Below are 21,530 nucleotides of genomic sequence, written 5' to 3' on the forward strand. Positions count from 1 at the left end.
GCTGGGGATGTACCTGCATCTGGTTATGTGCCTCACGTGAGGCAGCAGCAACTTTCAGCAGAAGGATCTGCTCCACCAATCCAAAGCTCTTATCCAACCTCACCTCTAACTCAGTTTAAATATTTGTAGAGTGCCTTCTATAACTATTTAAGTTAAAACTACCACAAGTGAAGAAAGGAACAATTTATGGCAAGTGAAGTGAGGATGATGGGGAAGGAAGAAGGCTGGGGAGATGACAAGTGCAAAAAAGTAGGAAGACAACTGGGTTCAAAAATTTTCCGTTTTGGCAGAAAAATACACATCTCTATTAAGTGACATGGTCAAAAATTGCAAGTTCATCAATTATCACTCAAGTAAATCATTGTATAGATCTATGACTTCTAGAAGTTTTTACTCAATGTGGAAAAGTTAGACTAAAGCAATAATTCTAGGTTCAGCAGACTGTGGGCTATCATAACGTTCAGCTACAGGCTTATAGGGGGAGAATAAAAAGAAATTTCACACAGTATTCCAATACCTATGCCAATACCATTGACAAAAAAGACACTTTGGCAGCACCGCACGCTAAATATATTGAAGATGCTGATACCTATTTAATATGCAATATTGCTTCCTCTCAAGCTTGGCCCAGCTGAGAATGGTCAGCATCAGAGGAAAATCTGAGTGCTGCAAGAAAGGCTTCTAATGATTTTATATGTGATATCACTTATTTTGAGTTAGTCCTGGCAGAATTATTACTCGGAAGCAGTGGGGACCACTTCCCTGCTATCTTTAAACCCTGAGAAGCAATGGCCCTGAGCCTGTCCCCACTTCTCTCTGTAGCAGTACAGTCTGCCCTGGGCTCCCCCTCTGCCGTGAGCCCCTTTGGAAGTGATGGATCCTCTGGTCTGGGGGCTGCCTAGATGCCTTCACTAGGAAACCAACCTCCTGTTTCTCAAACGTGGAACTGCTTATACCAGCACTACTGCTGAAAAATGCTCTTTTTATACCTTTGATTGAGCTCCACTTGCATCTTGCAGAAGATGAAGGATGTTATTCCACAGCTTTTAAAAATCAGTGGCTGCCATTTGATGCATGTTTTATCCTGTTACTGGCTATCACTGTCACTCACAAAAAGCAGTCAAGCCCCTTCCTGCAATTTCTCCTCCCCACTCTGCTCCTGCTGACAGCAACATCTGTACAGCTGTTTGGTGAAGTGACTGGGAAAGCAGCCAGGTTAATCCCCAACACCACTCTGGTATCTTGTCTGGAAAAAACTGCTTCCTAGCCAGCCTGACCCCTCTTCTCATGTACCACACCAACTACTTTCACTAACGCAAGGAACCACGCAGGACTGTAGTTTCTAGAGGCATTGCCAAATTAGAGCTCTTCTTCAACTACAGAGTGATGGTTGCAGCCTATCCCCATGAAATCCTTCTATGGTTTGAAACACATATCCTGCATTTTCTTCCCTGAGCTGCTGAGTGACGTGGCTTAATCCTACATCACAGGTGCATCTCAGTGAGGTGGCTAATTGATGTCTCTGAAGCGTCCAAGCTTCTGCTCGAGAACCAACAAAATTCTTCGGAATACCTAAATATCAAACGTACTACACAGGATCTCATTTTTAATTGTGTTCAAACTGCCAGAAGACAAAAAATGTGCCAAAAGTAACAGTTTTCAACTATCAAGAAAGCAATTAAAGCAACAGCCATGCTACAAAACATGCAACAAAGATGCTTTTTACAGAAAAAAGTGCAGCAGTTTTAGAGTATAGCCAGCATGTTTTGCAAACATCAATTAAGAAAGCAAAATTTGTGCCCTTGGTGGCAACTGTCTGTTTGGCAGTAGCAGAAGCCTTTTCATTTTCCAGTATATTGGCTACTACTTTACATCGAATATATTTATTAGAAAAGCAACAGCTATCTTCTATGTCTGTCTTACCTGAGGAAAAGTATTGTAGAAAGCACTATTGTATAACAATGTTAGATCCTTGCTGTGCATTTTTGTGGGGGTTTCTTCAGATCGTTACAGGCCATTAACCTTTCAGTTCAGGTAAGTAATGAGCAATGACTTTTCCAAGCAAGGAAATCAGCTGTTACCAATAGCAACTCTACTTTTAAATACATGCACCAACCTCCTGTGCATGCACTTGTTACTTTTTTTTTTTAATCAATTCTGGAATGAAATAAGAAAGGTTTCCTTTGGCTTCACCTTGAGCTGATAATGAACAAGCCCTCAGTGAAGCCTACTCCCAAGGAAGTCTTCCTTAATAGCACTGATTAAAAATAAAATGAACTTTCTACTTAGGAAGCGAGATGTATTGCTTCCTGCTCTCCTTCACCAGGGTATCTTGTAATTGGACCAGTGCTAATTGGGCACTTCAGCCAAACAATTTAATTCAAAATTGAATAATAATACAAAAAAAGACTCCCGTTTCCCTTGGTTTAGGACAGTGTTAGTGTCAGTGACCAACACCAATATGCTGAACTATGAAATCAACACAAGACCTTAATTACACCGGGGAAAGTGCAGGAAAACCCTGGTGCGTTCCTTCTTTTTCATTGTATTTATGTACCAGATTAACATAAATTTTCAAGCAGAAAACACGAAAGTGTTTCTTAAAGAACCTGTTCTGATTGACGTGTCATGTACAACAGTAGGATGGGCAGAATAGGTGCAACTAACACAGGTTGAAAAATGTCTCTAACATTGATGTGATTCTGTAGCTGTATCAAATTATCAACTATAAAACAGGTTAACATTTTTTGTCTGACATCAGGCCGTGTCATTTACAAAGGAGGTGGTAAAAGCTGACAGATTCAGGACAGCAAGCTAGAAGAAATAGAGATATAATTAAAAAGTAGGTTATTTCTTAAGCAGACACTAATTGGGAAAGGCTTGCATCTCTCTGTTTTTTGTTTATACGTAATGGTGCTCAAAACCACATAAATAATACCAGGGAGCTGAAAATCTTCTAAGCAGCTAAGGGAATGCAGTAACAACTAATACTTATTTTTCCTTTCCCACACTGCTTCATTCTATCCATTAATTCGCTTTTAACCCTTGTGCCCTTAAGTCTTCTCTTGCTTTCATCATTTCTCCTATTAACAGGGCCTCTTCCTCTCCAAAAGCAGCGGCTGTGAACTACTTCCTTTTAACATCTCATTTCCAAAACGAATTTCCTCCAGGAAGTGGGCACCCACCAGCCCATCTCAGCAGAACATGTAAGAGCCTTGGAGAGGTGCTGGAGAATAAAGAAGATCTTGGGGAAACCGCCTGGTATCTTCTCATGCTGCCTTTCCCTTTGTATTTTTTGTATGGCAAACCCACTAAAAATAATGCACTGAAAAACTGCATGCTACTACCTCCTTCCTTTAATTCCATATACTGGCATTCATAATTAGATTTTGTTTATGAATTTTAAGACAGATTTTTTTTCATGTTAATATGATGATACCCTTTAGTTTTCTACAAAATACTTATAAAATTTTTGCAGCAGCAATATATAGTTGCATGATGCTTTGATGCTTTTTATTACACTTAATTTATACTTCTTTAATATTCTGCATGCAGAAACTAGGATCCAGAAAACTGCTGATGGGCTGCATTTTTAAATTCTGTGTTGCCTCAAATACTAACTCAGTAAAGACTTGAAAAAAAATCATAATTAGAAGCCCTAAGAGATCAGAGAGATTGCTATTTTAATCTGTTACGGAAATATAGATTCAGAAGAGACTTCTGATTCCGGCAGTATAAAGTCCACAAGCCCGGAAAGGCCTTTTTTTTTTTCTCCATAGAATAAAATACATAATGCCAACATGCAAATAAAAAGTTTAAAATGTGTAACCAAAGACACAAAAGATGACTTGACATTTATCTGCAGAATTAAACAAGGCTTAGAGCACATTTTGTATTTTCAGATCTTCTGTCATATGAATATAATTAATTTTGTTTCAATCAATCACTTCTGTATAAACATGAAAGAAACAGTTCCCACTGGATTCCACATTAATCATTGCTCTGAAAGATCATTTAATTACAGCAAGTATTAAATACATCAGAATATTTCCCCAAAATTGTTCTGCATTCTCCCCAGAATTTTCTGCCATGTTCTGTCTTTGCATGAGTCCCCTGGTTCCCTACTAGCATCTAGGGATGCTTTGCCTGCAAAATAATATATGAGTAAAGATTTATGCTTTTCAGACTGCCTGGTAACTATATAGACTGGCTACTTCCCATCCCCAACTCCTCCAAAGTGGTTTGCAGGAGAAAATGACAGAAACATGATAGTGTCAAAATATTTGCATAAGGAAGATTTTGAAGATTCCCCTAATTTCCTTCCTTTGTATGTTCAATTAATCATCTTACAACCCAGTATGAAGATGCTGACTGGGTACCCTCAGCCGTAACAGTGGCTTGAACATGTCACAGTTTCCCCGCCAAGTTTAAACAGCGTGTGATCCCACAGACCTGCGGACACTGATGTAAACTTCCAACAACAAAGGACCAAAAGAGACCAAGTCACAAATGGCAGACTTTAGCAAGATACTTTCAGTGGAATAAATAAAAATAAACCCACAGCAACAGGTATATTAGCTATTCCTATTGTTTACCTATGTATTTGGAAAATAAAGTAACCTGCCCAGCCTTTTTTTGGTTGCTTACTTTAAATAAAAGCAGAAGTCACCTACAAAAATATATAAAGTGAATACAAAACAGAGGGCAGCTACAAACTTATACTTTATTAAGGAGTTTTGCAGTAACTGAATTACATCACCACTATGAGCAAAGCCTAGCATCAAAATTACAGGTGGTACTTTGAAAATTCTGATTTTCAATCTAATATTTTTTGCTGGTGTCATAGTAACATCAGCTAATAAAATGTAATTTCATACTAATGAAGAATAAGTCAAGTTCTTATAAATCAATTGTTCTTTGTGTGAACTTATATTTAGCAGTAAACAATCTCAAAAAAGAAGAAACACCTCTTTATGCAGTGGTGTGTCTTTGACAAAAGGGATTGCTCTGCTTGGGGCTTGTTTAGAAAAGTGCAGATAATTAGTCAAACCTGTGCCTATTAGTATGGGTACAATCCTATGAAATGAAACTTTATCTGTTTTTTGCTTTATGTAACAGTGATGTTAAAATAATTTGTTGTTATATGGAAAACAAAACTGCATCAGGTTGGGTTTTATATTACACACATTGTTCAGTATTTTCCCTGCCTACTTCCTCGGTCCCCAGAGGTGCCTTTCTGGACTGAAACCATGAAGTAGTTATACCACAGTGATTGACAGGGTGCTGTTAAACAAGTAGTTTAATTTGTTTAGGGTGTTTTTGGTTGGATTGCTTAGCTGTAATGATCCCCTTGATCTACTATAACATTACAGTTCTTAAAAACCACAATTCACTGCCACAGCAGCACTGCTATGCCAATGTGATGACCATTAGCATGAAAAATTCTCCTCCAGTAATTTACATTCAGAAAGAATTTCAGGTTTCACTGTAGGTGTAATGCCACACCAGATTTCTGAACTTGTTCCCATTCACATTTGAAGCATATTTTGTTTCAGCCAGCAGAAACCTTCTAGCATTGGTTGTCAAGAGCCACATTATAGCTCCATTAACAGGTGTTTTCTCAGATATCATTAAAGATTAATATAGCTCCATTGCAGAAGATAAAGCTGCCTTAAATCAGCATGTATGTATTCACTAGACTATCATGTATTCAAATGTTGTTGATAATGTTAAAGAGAATGGGGTAGACTGGGAGGCTTCATTGAAAACTGCTGTTTACTTCCAGGCACACTCTATAAATTTGAAAGCCACTGCTACTATACGTAGAGGATGCAGGAAATCCTGTAAGCAAAACTGAGATTTAAAAGCAGTAGATGGAGGCCTAACAATCTGCGAAGCGAAACACAAATGTTCTTGCAGTACTACAAAAAACAAAAGCACACACATGCAATAACCAACTGCAAAAGATACAAATACGTGTGTGGAGAAAGCGACCCTACTTCTGTAAGGGTCAATGGGATACATGTGGTCGTGGCAGCAGATATTGCAACCTGTGGCATAATAACTATAGATGGCTTGTACATCTGTTAAAAACTTGAGTGATCACCAGCTAATAGCTCAGTGTTGTCAGTGGTTTCAATGAGTGCCAGGTTAACAGCAACAAACAAGAGGCTGCTGAAGAAACACCCAGCTCTCCCCATTCTTCAAAGCATCTACCACCCAAGAGGTGATGCAACAGCCTGGGCATCACTGGGAATACCTCCCTGCGTGGACATGACCTGTGTGGCAGTCACTCCACAGGAGATAATAAATATAACAAATTTTTCTTATACATCCAACATCACAAGGTCAGCAAGCATTTGTCACGATTTGCTGAAAAAAACATAACCTGGACTATTTTCTTCCTTATTCTTTCTTTTTCTGTGTTCCTTATCCTACATCAAAGCACTCTGAAGAGGTGTTCAGAACTAGCTGACTTTCCTGTGTACTGGAACAAACAGTTATGCTTTCTACATATACAAGGAACAATATTTTGCTTCTTCACAGAAGTGCAAAAATAGTCTCAAAGTGATCATTCAGGGAATTGCATAATGTGAGGGAGGCACCCTTCAAACCCAGCTTTAGGAAACAAAAAGCATGGCTGTAATTACTTCCCTCACATGGCAAGAATGACGTGCACTTCTTCATGTTCTCCTCCACGCATTTATTTTGGAATAAGAGCTTTTGTTCCCCCTTCAGCCTTTAACTGTTTCCTAAGTGAAAAATGATGTGCTACGGGGAAAGGATCTTTATGTTAGGCTAAGAACCTCAGCCAGCTTTGCCCTTCCCTGCCTGGCTGTATTTACAGCCACACCTTGCATTACTGAATCTTGAGCAAGCACAAAGTGCCTGCAGAAATGCTGCTGATTCAGAACTCTTCACATACAGTGGGACAGCCTGTTACCACCCACTTCAAACAGGGGTAGGTGGCCATGCAAGACATACAGCAGGGTAGCAGCAAACCTCTCTTAAAATTCTTTTTATGGCTTTGGGAATTAACTTTTTTTTTTTCTTTCTTTGAAAGAATGAGACATTAGAAAGCCAGAATCTCTTCCCTCACTCACAAGACATTCAAATAATTTGTAGTATGATTACTCACGTGAATCAACCATAAAGTTCGAACATTTCCTTCCCTAACTGAAACGTCGTCTATACTGCAAACTTCATGACTAGCGTAATCATTTAGATGAATTTTTGTACAGCGTTAAGGAAAATGTGACCAAAATAATAATAAAGCAAGTGGCAAAATTCCAATGCCCATTCCTGAGCTGAGCACTGGCAAAACACTGCAACTCCCAGGGACATCGCTCTCCCACCTAAACACCAGACTGTAAAGGTATGAACGATGATTGATGCTTCCTCAGCAGCTTAAAAGATTCTGGAGTGAGGATGCAATCAGAGGTTTCTGTGATGGAACAAGTAAAAGTGACAGAAAATACTTGAAGTCCCTGTGGCAAAAGAGAGAAGCAAGAGCCAGCTGCTGCACCCTCTGAAGGCAGGCATGGGAGTACTGAATGTAGAGTATGTTATTTTGTCCTTTCTTTCTTCCCATCATAAGCAGCCATGTTCTGCTCTGCCTCGGGTATCTAGAGCTACAGGGGATGCAGGAAATTAAATATTATATATTTAACAGTCTATATTTAATATTCTGTAATTATTTCAACTGAATGGATTATCTCCCCTATGCAGTATAAAGCAGTTGAACTCCTGCACTGCACAGATGCTAAATGCTTACTGGAAACTTGGAACAGAACAACATTGAAGGACAAAGGGTGACCTTACCAGCTCTACTACCTGTTGCCATTAGAATTATGAATATGGCATTTTATCTTAGACTTGGACAATACTAAAAGCCAGAAGATATTCGAGTTGAAAACTGAAGATCTAAATAAGCAAAGAAGAAAACAAAGCCACACAATGAATTAGAAGCCAAAACAAGGCTGAGTATGCTAAGTTTGTACTGAGGATGTAAAGTTTTTACTTTCTCTGAGTTTGGGGGTAATGGAGTTTTTTTAAAAAATGTAAAAATATGTGACAAGTACATTTACATGGCTATTTATAAAGTTTAAAAACAAACTAAAACACATTCTCATACCAAATCATATGGGCACAGTATTCTATTAACTCCATTACAGTCATATTGTGAAACAAGTCACCTCTCAAAATGTCTGAAAATATTCACACATTATGTGAAATGTGTGATACTTGGCTTTTTGGAATGAGAAATGTAAAATTATTTCAGTTGTGTTTACTTATTAATCATTTCTTTGTTTTTAAAAGCATGTATAAATAACACAACACTTCACAGAGCTAACATTTACTTTCTGAACTGAAAGAACTATCCAAAATAACTGGAGAGTTTAGTCCTTTGAAGACATGACTAGTTTCACGATATGACTGAAATGTATGCTACAGGTTCTCTAATGAAAAGTGGAATGAGTGTGGGCTATGACTTTTTTTTTTAATGGACATCACATTGCTACAAACACCGAAGACTGATAAACAATCTTTTTCTTTTCAACAACTTGCTCTACACGCATTTGCAGTGGGTGTCCTGAGAAAGTAGTTTATGTGGAACGGGGATCTTGGAGTTTCCAGGCAAACGGCATCCGTAGGACAAGTTTGGTAAATATGCCGCACCCACAGACAGCTCTGTGATGCTGAAGAGGTTTGATGTCTGTGCCCTGTGGACAAGGAACCAACATGATTCGGATATTCCCAGCAAGCAGCCAGGTGATCTTGCCTGCTACAAGCAGCAGAGGAAAGATTCATGATGGGCCCCAGGGAGGAAGGGAAGAAATCACTGTAGGCCACAAGTCGCCATGCCAGAAGAGGACCATGTTTTGAGCACTGACAGACAAGCGATCTGTGAAATGATAAAGAAAAGGAGCAAACTGCTGCAGCTCTAATTGGGCGGACCAACATTTTGTGCACTAATGGTGCAAGGGTTTGCACTAATCCTAAGTCTAGAACGACTAACTAACAGAGGTATGAAGTGCTCTAGCTGCATCTCCTCTGAGCATGACAGAGTTATTCAGTACCAGGTGGCAGGAACAAAGTGGGAAGACAGTGCTGACAGATGGAAGAAAGGAACACGATCCTGCAGTGTTCATGGTCCTGCTCATCAAGCTGGAAGAGTGACAAGAACTCTGGCCCTTGAATTTCCTCATTAATACTTACTCAGCTTGGGTAAGATCTCAATTTACCTCAAGGCTAATGAGCCTCATAAGGCAGCCTGCAGGGCCACGATGTCTCAAGGCAAGGCCAGGAAGGAAAGTCCATTCTTGGGATCCATTTCAGCTGACCAAGACTCACTCCAGCACAGTAGGATGCAAGGTCTCTTAAGAAAACACCAGCCCTGTCATCTTGGTAACTAGCATGACCAAGTCTGAGAACGAGCCTGCAGCAGGTACTTCTGGCAAGGCAACAGCATTTGAGCAGAGACATAACACCAGATACACAGCAGGAGTGAGGAGGAGAGAATTGCTCCTCAACTACAAGAAATAGCTCAAAACGAATAGAAACCAAAAGATCACAGGAGAAAAATCAAAGTGGAATGAAACAGGAGCCCCCCTGCCCTCAAAGCCCAGCTCCAGCCCAGGGCGCTTGAGAGGAACTGTGATGTCCATGGTAGAAGTTATGCTGTGTATCAACTACATCTGTTTATTAATACAGTTACCAAAAGGACACTGCTGGGGAATACTTCCCATGGATGATTGTACTTTTAATAGTACATGTAACGGAATATCTAGAATACCAAGTTTTGTAATGACCGCAGCAAACATTTTAAGTAAAAAATTGAAAAGTAAAAAACCAGTCATCCAGAATTCCTGTAACTCTGTTAACACCCTCTTGCAAATATCCACACATCAAAGACAACATATCAGTCAGAAAACATCAAACTTGGAATGAAACAACACTGATGGGAGAAAATAAACAGAAAAATATGTCCTCTTGCTTTTTCTCACTTTCCTGGTTTTGGATGTACACACTGTCAGGCTTCAAGCTTTGTTTATTTTGTGCAGGGTACTGGAATCCTTTAAGTGTTTATGTGTGCATGTGAGAGTGTGAATGCACAGTGAAATTTAGTAGCTACACAAGTTAATAGGACTTTTAAACTACAGAACTGTTCCTCAGCTTCTACTGTTTCAGTTTCTCATTCCTTAAAATTAAATAAATCCAATACCAAACCACTAACAAGTCTGTATCTGCTTCAATAAACAGCATTTGATTAATGACAAGAGGAATGACGTGGGCTGCTACTACCAAGAAGATGCTTGCAGTGCAATGTATTTTATCCTTCCTACTGAAAAAAATATTGTTTTACTGAGAACAGTACTGTCTATCAAGAGTAGACTCTCAGAATGGAAATTCAAGGATGCCATTACTATATTTGTGACCTATGTGAGGGCTGCATAGATCTGCTGTTTTTTATCTCCCCCAAGTGGTCAAACGAGCTTGTAAGTCCACCTTAGAGAAGCAGCTTCCTCCCTCTCTAGAGCATCTGTAGAGTCAGATGAAAAGGCTTATGGTGGACTAGGAAAACTTGAAAGCTGATCAAACACTCATTATTAGGGTAGAAAGCACAGGAAATGCACAGTCTTGAAAGCAACTCAGTTACTCCACATATTCCCACATAACCCCTAAACTTAATTCCTAACTCCCTTTCCAGTACACAAGTGACTAAACTACAACTTGAAATAGTACCCATGTCTGACAGTTTACAAGTGGGTTTAATCACCTTGATACAGATTTGCTAATAATTTATAATCCAATATGTCTTTGAAATAACTAATATTTCAAGCACCTGCCATCAGAAGTATCTGAACCAGTATAATCTCATTGCAATTAATAGCCTCAAACCATTTAATCGCAATCTATCACTGCTTCTCAAACAACAGTGATTACAGTTACTTTCCATTTTTCTTTAACGTCTCCTGTAAATTATAGCAAATAAACAGATAGCCTTCACTCTTTTAGTCATATGTATGTTTAAAAAGTGGCGACAGGGTATGGAAAAAGAGGAGGAAATCCTTACTGTTATTTTAGCTATACTCTAAATCTATTACAAACATTAATGTAGCTGTAGGCCAGTTCAGACAGGATATAAACGACTGTCCTCCACTTTGGTCTTTTCTTCAATCATTAAAATTTACTTAATATTACTGAAAAATACTTTATATCCCTAGAAGCTAAAAGCGTCTCTTTATTCACAGAACAATTACACCTCTGGCTGTATCATAAATTATCAACTTTGTCAGGATGACATACTTATAACCTTATCTGGAGGACCAATCCTAGGCATGAGAAAAGAGATTTGTTTTCATGCCTAATAATTGGTAAAAATGCTTTGCTGTTTATCTAAGCTGTAAAGAGTGCTCTTTATTTATGGTTGTCAAATACTACCAGGATCACCAGGTCAGTGAAAAATTTGAAATAGGGAGTTTCCACTGGTGTTTGTTCTTACTGCTCACACACACTGAATTTCCCAAGAGATATATATGCATTTTGTGATTGATCTTCCCAAAGAAAGGTCTAGCTGGAGGCAGTTGCCTTGGGCTGGAAAAAAGCAGTCACCAAACAGGCATCTTTCTCATTATGACAGGCAAGGGTTGCATTGACAGTGATATTAAAACACTTTTCTTGCCTTGTCAAAGGTGCCCCTGCAACTGGGATGAAACATGTACAGCTTTCCACAAACTGAAGTTCAAAAGTACATCTTAGCTTCTACTTCCACTGGAAAAAGAAAAAACAAGGGGATTTTTGTGGAAATGACTTAGGAATTACAACTTTGGGTACAGGTATAACCTTATGGATCCACTGCTGTTTTATGCCCACAACTTCATTTTTGATTTCTTATGGCAAATGCTGGATTCTACAATAGCTAAGACCAAGGAGCTCTTTTACTCAAACTCCCATTTTCACCCTGCAAAAGTTTTCAGAAAAATTCATGATGTTGATTGAAATTCCAGTGTTTATCTATTCCCAAAGCAGTATTTTCTCCCACAAAGTAAGAGCAAGATCCTTCCTAGATCCAGTAAGGAACACAATAAAGACTCATAAATAAAAACACCCTTTTGATTTAAAAATGATTTAAAAGATGTTGATATTAACCAATAAGGCTAAACTAAATGTGCTTAACATCTGAGAGATGACACGGATAGAAATCTCTGCTAAGTAGTAGTTAAATGTCACTTTCTACAGCAAAAATAATCTGTAGCACATATACCATACAGCCATCATGATTGCTTTTAAGAGGGAACAATGGAAATTACAGGTTTGTCAAGCATATACCATGAGCAAAATAAATACTGTTTTTCTGCTTTGGATAATTTACACATACATAATTCCTTTAAAAACAATCTTGGCATTTGGAATTTCTTTATGTAACAATAAAAATATGAAACATATGAAACTCCTGCTCAAGTTTCCCAGCTCTTTGTGTATCTATACAATGATGTTACCCTTAGTTCATTGCAGTAGTTGTTGTAAAGCTTCTTTGTAATCTGTTCCTGTGTAAAAGAATTGAGTGCACAGGTAGAGGAACAAAACCAAAAATGAAGTTCTTAACGCACTACTGCTATGAGTAGCTTTTAGTTCTGCAAACTAAATGAGTCACTGTTCATGCTTATTAATACATTAGTGCAAAATAGTATTAGCACTAGTAATTCAGGTTAGGTTTGCAGCGATTTCCAACCTATGTCAACTGTCCTTCCCGGCCTTCAACCTTAAGAAAAAATAAATCTGAACAGCAATGGTCAAATGGTCAAACATCACAAGAGAACAACCACTGGATCTCACTTTGTTCTTATTGCACACAAGCTGAGCAGCAGCTGTCGGTTGTGTTTGTCCTTCTGTGCATCAGATACACAAAAAGAAAGATTGACCTAATTCTTAACCAGCTGCCTGCCCCAGTACACAATCTACAGTGGACTTTGTGCCTACTGGGCCATGGAGTTGGCTGCATAAACAGTAAGGTGGGTAAGTGGCCTTTAATATTATTATATTGCGCATTTCTCCTACAGAAGTTTTACAATGTATCTGTATACTCACTATGTATAACTTAAAAACTGTGCAATATAATAAAAATGCCACTTACCTGACTTTCCATAATTTGGTCTACAAGAATTCAGTCTCACTAGTATGCTAAATATTGGGATGTCATAGGAGAGCAAAGAGTCAGTCTTTTGACAACGAAGAATGCCATGTAGCCTAAAAAAAAATTACAAAGGTTTTTGCTTCTCTAAAGGAAAAAGCAGACTATGTAATTTTTTTTTTCTGTTAAGCCAATCATTTAAGTTTTCTTTCAAATGAAACTGAATGTGTTGCTGCCACTTGTTCCACTCTTTCATACATGTTTCTGCCCCTCCACATACCATTTCTATATTCCTTCAAAAGAGATCCACTCATGTTTTCTAAAAGCTTTTCTACACATGATTTCTCTGTTGATAAATAAAGAAACCTCCAACAGATATATCACTTTCTAAATCTATTTAAACCATATTCAGGGGCAGGGCAAGAAAAAGGGTAAGAAGGTTGGAGGAATTTCAGAGCCAAACACAGAAAGCTACTGTGAATACCCAAAATAATTATTTCTAAAACTACAGAAAATTTACTATAACACTGTTTAAGTGTTCAGTCAGGCTCATATAATTAAAATAATAAACCCCTGGATTTAGAGAATGCACCAGGCCTGCACGTGTCTTGACACAGCACAGTAAGTAAAATTATAAGGAAAACATGACTTAGAGAGGGCAGGACCCTAACAAAAGCAAACAAAACCAAGAGACCCCTACCAAATCCCAGAAGACCGATTTGCAGTGTGCTATCAATAAAATTTACACATCAAATTTTGCCTAAAAAAATTAAAAATCACCCTTTACGTACACACATTAGAAAGAGATTTACTAAATACTGATATATAAAATATCAGTGAACAATCAAAGATCCTCTTAGTGCAATGAAAGCTGAATTGGTAGGAAAAAGTAGGTTCTATTTTCCACAGAAGTATAATGTACTTTACCTGTACTCGGCAATCAGGCTAGACAGATGGCTAATGCTCAAGTGTACAGCATCCTTTGACAAGGTGTAAAGAAACTTCAGGTGCAGAACATTGTATGGAGGCAAAATTCAGACACTTGCTGACTGAGGTCAACTGAAAACCAGCTTTCCATGTGAGATCAATGAGAAAATTAGTAACATTTCTAGCCTGACACTATCTGTACAGTGGTGAATGTAAGATACTGTTCATTCTTCCCAAAATAACAGAACAGTTTACAATGCTTTAATTTCCTTCTTATTCCCAGTATTACCAACTCACATAAACAGAGTTCTATCATGTAAAACTGCATTAGTTGGTTTTTGGGTTAGACTATGGCAATATGTTTTCCTGTGACATTACACAGTATTCCAAATAACATTTCTTGCCTCCTATATGAGGTACAGTTTTGCAAAGATAGGTGCTACTGAAATAGCAAAGGCTGAACTTTAGGTTTATATACATTCTATACAAATTCGCAACAGAATTAAGAATAAAAGTTTACTCAGTATTCAATAACCAGAAAATACCCATTGTGCCTCTGCAATGTCTGGCCAAAATCTTTCGGTATTTGGTGCATTTTAATGATAATCAGAAAATCCATTACCAATGCTCACAAGTTTCAGAATGATTTGCTTATTAGTCTATTGCTTATTGCTTATTAGGGTTTCCATTGCCAGAAGCCTAATGGGAGCAGAAGTTAAACCTGAGGAAGGACAAAGTAAACTTGAATTTCTTCACAGATTACATAACAACTAAAACAAACTCTTAGGACCCTTGAGAACTAATTCAAAACTCACATGAACTTTAAATCCAAACCACTGTAAACTCTCTAAAGCAAAAGCAGAAAAATCTAGAGGACATTTCCTAAAAGGAATATACACTCACAGCACTCAACACCAAAAAGCGTCTTCATATTAAGCGAGCCCTAAACTATCTTTGTCATATATTCAAATGAAGAATTACCTGTTTCAAAAAAGGAGAATCCAAGAGAATAGGTAAAGATAAAAAGGATAAATGATGTTCTACGCCACTGAAGTTTGTGGCAGAACCAGAATTAAAAGGTGATTTTTCTAAGCTTCTCTTCCTTGAAACTAAACACTTCATTATCTTACAGCCCTTGCAAGTTTCTTACATATTCCAAAAAGAACATGCACAAACATACATCACTTTCCCACTCAGCAGTAGGGCAAAGGGATTACATTATTTTACCCTCAGAAAGGTTAATTAATACCACTTAAATGTTTTATTTTATCTCAGGAGAGACGCTTTTTCCAGTGTCATGTTCTTCACACTCATTCCTTAGCCACGGAACTGCTCTCCATGCATCCTCTTTTTGGCAACAACCATTTAGTATAGATTACTGCAGAAACATCTATAATCAATCTGAAGTTGTGTTACAGGAGCATGGTCCTTACATGTGAGTTTCAACCTTTCAAACGAAAAGAATATGCGAACAACTGTGTCACAGGGAAAAAAAATCTCAAATTGTTTATTAAGAGACACATTATAACAGCACCTTTTTGTAGCCTTATAGTAAGTGCTTAAAGACAGCTTTGAAAGAAATGTGTTCCCATGAGAAAGGGCTATGCAGCAAACACATAACTCTCTCTTACAATGCCTCTGAAACTTCTGAGAAGAAGAATGCATTGCATGCCTCAGCCAATGTTTTCCAAAAGACTTCTGATGAAAAGAAAGTCTGAGTTTAGCTAATAGTTAAAACCAAATATTGGCACTTATAATTTGTAAAGATCTTATGAAAAAAAACCCAACCAAATAAACAACAAAAAACAACAAACCCACATAATACTGAAAACAACAACAACAAAAAACTTTACCACATATTTTAGATAGAAAAGACTATCTGAATCTTCCTAAATACTCAAAAAAAAATCTAGCATGAAATTACTAAACACTACAGGAGTATTAAGTATTTTGGACTTATGGTTCTAGGCATCAAGGAGGCTGCAAGGTGAAGCTGTCATAAGGGGGGATTTCCTTCCTCTTTGTGATGTGGTTCCTGTGGGAACCAGAAGTTCATCTCACGGGGACTCAAGAAAGAGCAGTCCACCCACAAAATACAAGGTGGTACTGGCACGATCTTCATCCTTCCCACCATGTGTGGAATAGGACTTCTGCATCCCATGCCCAAGCCCTGGGATAGAGAAACCCTCACTGTCTTCAGCTGTGGAGTAATGCCTTGCTTCTCCTCCCTGCCTGAGAAGAGGTGGAGAAGGCAGGTGTGGGACCAGGACAGGGGTACAGGCTCCTGCAGGGCAGAGAGGCAGCAGCATTGGCAAGTTGGGCCGAGCACCACCCTGAATTGTGTAGAATCACCGCCTTGTCACTTTGGCATCATTTGGTGTCACATAAAGTTGGAATTGTTTTGCTGCCTATCTTGGTAGTTGTCGTGGTTTAACCCGAGCTGGCAATACAACCACGATAGCTGCTCACTCACCCCCTCCCCCAAATAGGAGAGAGAATCAAAAGGGAAGGGAGAAACTTGGACTGAGATAAACACAGTTTAATGAAATAACAAAATACTAATACACTACTAGTAGCAGCACCTGGTCCTGAACAGCTGATCCCAAAGAGACAAAAGAGGAAAAATGCAGAAGGACCCAGAGGCCTCAGCAAAACGGCAAAAGGCCAAACTAAATGTCCCGAACAGAACTGCCCTGGCTGTCACAAAAAGAGCAAAGAACACCACAAAAGAGAGTGAGAGCACCTGAGAGAGAGCCCGGAAGATCCCGAATCTCCTTAAATATAAAGCATGATGCTAATGGGATGGAATACTCTTTTGATCCATCTGGATGTCAGTCAAGCTCTGCCCCATCTCTGCCCCCCTTCCTCACTACCTCACACCTGTGGGCAGAGCGCTCAGAGTGTCCTTGGCTCCGAGACCAGAGCAATTGAAAACATTAACTCTCTGCTGGGGTGTTATCTCTTGTTCTCAAACTAAGTCCAAATAATGACCATGCTAGCTATGAAAAACCAAGGTTTCTAACTGCATGAAGAAAATTAACTCATTTTCAGCGAACATTTTCTGCCACGTAACTGTGACCTTCTTGCATTTCAGTTCAGTTAGTAACAAATAGAAACAAGCCAAACCTACAGCACAGGAGGACAGTCTGCTAACAAGAACAGACTGAATGTGCTTAGAAATCCCAAGTTTAGTGCATTTTTTACTTACTACAATAGCAATGAAATGTTTGATTTCAAATATATAGTATCACAATCCAAACTAATATTTGAAAAGTGATTTTTCCATTCTTACCATCCCCAAATCTCCTGATGCTTTCACAACCACTGATAAACACAATGATTGTGAATTTTCAAACCTCTAAAACCTGAATCTCAGCTAAAACCCAGTGAAAAGCTTTTTGCAATAACCATGTTTCTAAAAATGGCCCAACATGTCAACATACTATATCAGATACTTTTACTAAGGTTGTGAGTTTTTCTCAATGGGGTATTTGAAACAGCATTTCGGTATCATTTCAGTCACAGTCTCCTGAATGTGATAATAGAGAACAGGAACATTAATGCAAGAAATGTCATCAACTCCTTCTCCCCAGGATTTTTTTGGTACTTGAAGCATGTTGTTACCTCGCTTGATCCAAACCAAATACAAATATGACCAAGAGACACAGACTGGCAGAACAGCCAGTTGGATCAGGGCAAATGCGGCTTCATATTTCAGGACTCAGTGCCCTCCCTGCCTCTTACAGAAACCTCCGTTCAACCCCAGGCTTCTCTTCTACTTTTTTATCTTTAAAAACTTCAATTGAAGGATAATAAGGTGTAAGATTAAAGTTTAAAATCATCTGGAGGTGGATGAGCACATACATGGAGCACCCAAAAGAAAGGAGAGCACAGCACAGTACCTAAGTAAGGACAGACTACCCAGAGCTTTTTAAGACAAGAGCAGCACTGCAAGAGCAGCTCCAGTGGAGGTAAAACCTCTATGTGCTGTTTTCTTCATGACGAAAAATGAGTGCACAAAAAGCACATGAAATGTTTACAGCTTTGTTTGCATTTTATCTTGCAGGTGATCCTGAGATTAACAATTGTGCCATGACATCAAAGGTGAAAGTCCAGTTGATCATATGTTGCAGGACTTGGTAGTCTTCCCAGATTTGCTGAAAGTCCTAGCATTTTCAAATCTGCAACTGATTCTTTTAGCATAGGATTATTTCCAGAACAGATATTGCTTAAAGGGATCTCAGTGACATGGAATTTACATTGTCTCCCTCGATGTGATTTCTACCAACTGCCACACTCATACAATGCTATAATAAAGAAAACAACTAGAAATCTGAAATACCCCCATTATTACTCTGAAGAAATGGCACTAAAATATTCTTTTGTGTTAAATCAGGAGATCAAGGTTTCAGTTCTTCCAAAAATTTTAGATGGGACTGCATCCAATCTGATGGGTTCACAGTAATGAGCTGTTCAACACCATTCTTAAGAGAGAGAGCAGTGAAGAAAGGAACATTTATAAATAAGTGTAACAACATCACGGGTTAAAATGTCAGGTTGAAACACCAAGTCTTTCTAATACCATATTCAAATCTACTCAACTCTTACTGTGCAATGAAAAGAGTTAAAACTTCCTATTACCGCAATGACAGTCTGTCTAGAAATTAAAAAAGCGCTAAATTTCTGTCTCCATATTTAAAAAATCCCAGATGTTAACTTCAGTGAGTTTGCTTAACTATGGCATGCATATCACACATCAGGATATCCCATATCCCACATTGTGCGGTTTGATGTGTGATGATAATAGCTAGGGCAAAATCATTATGTGGAGTTGAAATTTTTTGCAAGAATGGCAGAGTTTTAAAATGTTGTATCTAGGCTAATAAGTGTTAAATATATACCATTTGACATATCTGAAAGCAGACTGATTCGCAAGTGCTATTACAATTTGTACAGCAGTGCAGAAGCTTCAGGTTAATAGCAACTCAGACACATAAATTGCCAAGAATTGGCAAGAATGCTAGGTTTTATTTTTTCTGCTTTACCAGATTCTTCAAAGAAACATGTGACTATTTCACAGCTGAGATCTACAGGAGAACTAAGGGAAAGATCATCTCAACCACAGGAGCTTTTCTCTAAATAACTCAAGCCAGATTATTGGTTTAGTTGAAAAAAAAATCATGCTACCCAAAGGGCTATCTGATTATTCATACATGTTTCTACAGTTAATACACAAAGTACTACAAATCAGATTCGGATTTTGGAAGACTTCATGTCTCTATGGCTGAAAGTCAAGTTTGGAAAACAAATTGCAAATCCTACCATCATGTGATGTAGACTCTGATCTTTTCAAAGCACAGTCTAAGTACTAATTATAGTAGGAACTCTGACACACAAACGCTTCATTATTTAATTTACAAAGCAACAATCTGATTATGTCTCACAATGATTCAGAGCAACATTAACCTCGCTCAGAAACTGTGAGCTCAAACCACAGCAGGCTTCAGAATCAAGCTCTTTTGAAGTGTTTCAGGTCAGTAACATCATTTCATCTCAGGACCATTCTACTTTAAAATAGCTATGTTGCATCTCTGCTGCCGGAAATTAGTTCCCTCTGGCAGCAGCAGGACATATAAATTAAAATCTGTATGTTGTAAGTAAAAAGCAATGAGCTGTTATTGATCAGAAGTGACCTCCCTCCACAAGCCTGCCTGTCTGCTGGGATAAACTCCACACACTGGAGAAGTGATGGTTTTTATCACTGAAGTTCATCAAGTGTGTTGGCACTGCAGTATATATCCTGCCAGTATCATATGACACATGGCTAAGAGAAGACATCACAAACAATCAAGCAATTAAAAAAAAAAAGGAAGAAATGATGAGCAATAAGAAAGTGAGTGAAATGTTATGACTGAAGATCATAATCTGTTGTTTTTTAATTACTGAAGCAGACTTTGCACAGGCATGCAAGCAACATTATGCAATATCAAAACTGCCCGCATGCTGTGGTGCAGCCCTGATCAGTTCTGTTTGCCGCGGAGGCTGAAGGTGGGCAAAATACAGCTGCGTGCATTTCAGAACTGGAATTGCCTTTATAAAACATCTTTTGTTGCTCCTCATTTCCAGTCAATTGCATGTGTGCAAGAGGACATATCCCACTATACATATGTTAACTGAGTATGCAAATAAGCCGCTGAATATCCACGCCAGTAATTTTCTTCTGTACAGAGACTGGCTTGTTTGGCAGAGATGAATGCCATGGGCAGAGAACTGTAAATGTCTGCAAATGGCTGGAGATACACAAAAAATACTCTGTGCATGACACTTTAGGCAAGAAATCCTGGGCCCCAGGGAAAGACAGAGCGCAAGGGGAAGATGATGGACCAGGAAGGTGAAGATGAGTAAGTGTGAAGCTGGTTTGGGTGTGGGAAGCCAGAGACTGATACCAGGCAGGAGCATTCAGTTATGGCCAGGCTGGTGCTTTGAAACTGCAAAGGCCTGAGCTCTCGGTTATGCTGAGGCAGAGGAACATGAATTATTACTTCGTGCCCACAATCAAGAAAAACATATCTAGCCTCACAACTAAAAGACTGGTTCATCGTCACTCCAAAATACTAACTGTGTGATCTAATCACAATGTTTTAAAGTACCTCTTCATTTGTTAAAAAGGACCAGTCATGATCAACAGCTCAACAGCTCCTAACATGCCACCACTACAAACAGAAATCTGACATTTTAGATAGCAGGTCTGATTGGGATAAGGAGAAAGTTGCGTCTAGAAACTTAGTGAACAGCTAATGCAGCTCATACAGAGTTGATACTGAAGCTGCACTGAGTGAATCTCTCACAGTCACACAGAATTACACAGACAACCATGATCACAGAACTCTGCATTGGCATTTATTTATTGCACTGATCTAATACAGTAGTAACAGATCTATCAGTAGCATGCTAGGCACAAATTTTTCATTAATACAAAAAACATCACATTAGCAATACTCTCTGCAAGTCACATTGCAAAAGAAGCTGTGGTATTAATCTATAAGTGCAGGACCCCAAATACATACGTCTCACTGTGATGAGCTGCAATTTGTCATTTTTTTAATGAAACAGGACAGTGGGTATTCAGTGTCTCTCTCCCCACAAGCCTAAGATGAGCTCCTTTAGCTGTACGTCTATTCAAGAACTCTGAAAGTACCAAGCCAAAGTGAACTAAGCATTGCACGTTTAGAGATATCAACTTTTAAGAACTTAGAGGATGAACCTAATGCATAAAAGTTGGATAAGAATTAAGGAAAGGAAACACAAGGCCCCAATTATTCGGCAATAAGACAGGCTACACTTTAATTCCCTTTGTTGAAGAGACTCAGGAAAGCATTACTATAAAAACATGTTAGAATGAGAAGCAAATGGCATTTAAAACAGCTTCACTTCCTACTTAAGGTAGACCTGAGAGCAAGGGGAGCAA

At 38.6% G+C, this 21,530-nt stretch overlaps 1 protein-coding gene across 2 annotated transcripts in view; it reads right to left on the reverse strand.

The window, feature by feature from the left end:
- The window catches only part of LYRM4 (LYR motif containing 4), a 92,925-nt gene that overhangs the window by 33,284 nt on the left and 38,111 nt on the right, over positions 1–21,530 (reverse strand). The window contains exon 3 of one of the 2 annotated variants that reach the window (XR_010650845.2): positions 13,139–13,251. The exons of the other annotated variant lie outside the window; for it this stretch is intronic. The gene's annotated coding sequence lies outside the window, so the exon portion shown is untranslated. The remainder of the gene's footprint in view (positions 1–13,138; positions 13,252–21,530) is intronic. 2 annotated transcript variants of the gene reach the window in all.

Source organism: Patagioenas fasciata, chromosome 2 (genome assembly GCF_037038585.1).
Source record: "Patagioenas fasciata isolate bPatFas1 chromosome 2, bPatFas1.hap1, whole genome shotgun sequence".
NCBI lineage: Eukaryota > Metazoa > Chordata > Aves > Columbiformes > Columbidae > Patagioenas > Patagioenas fasciata.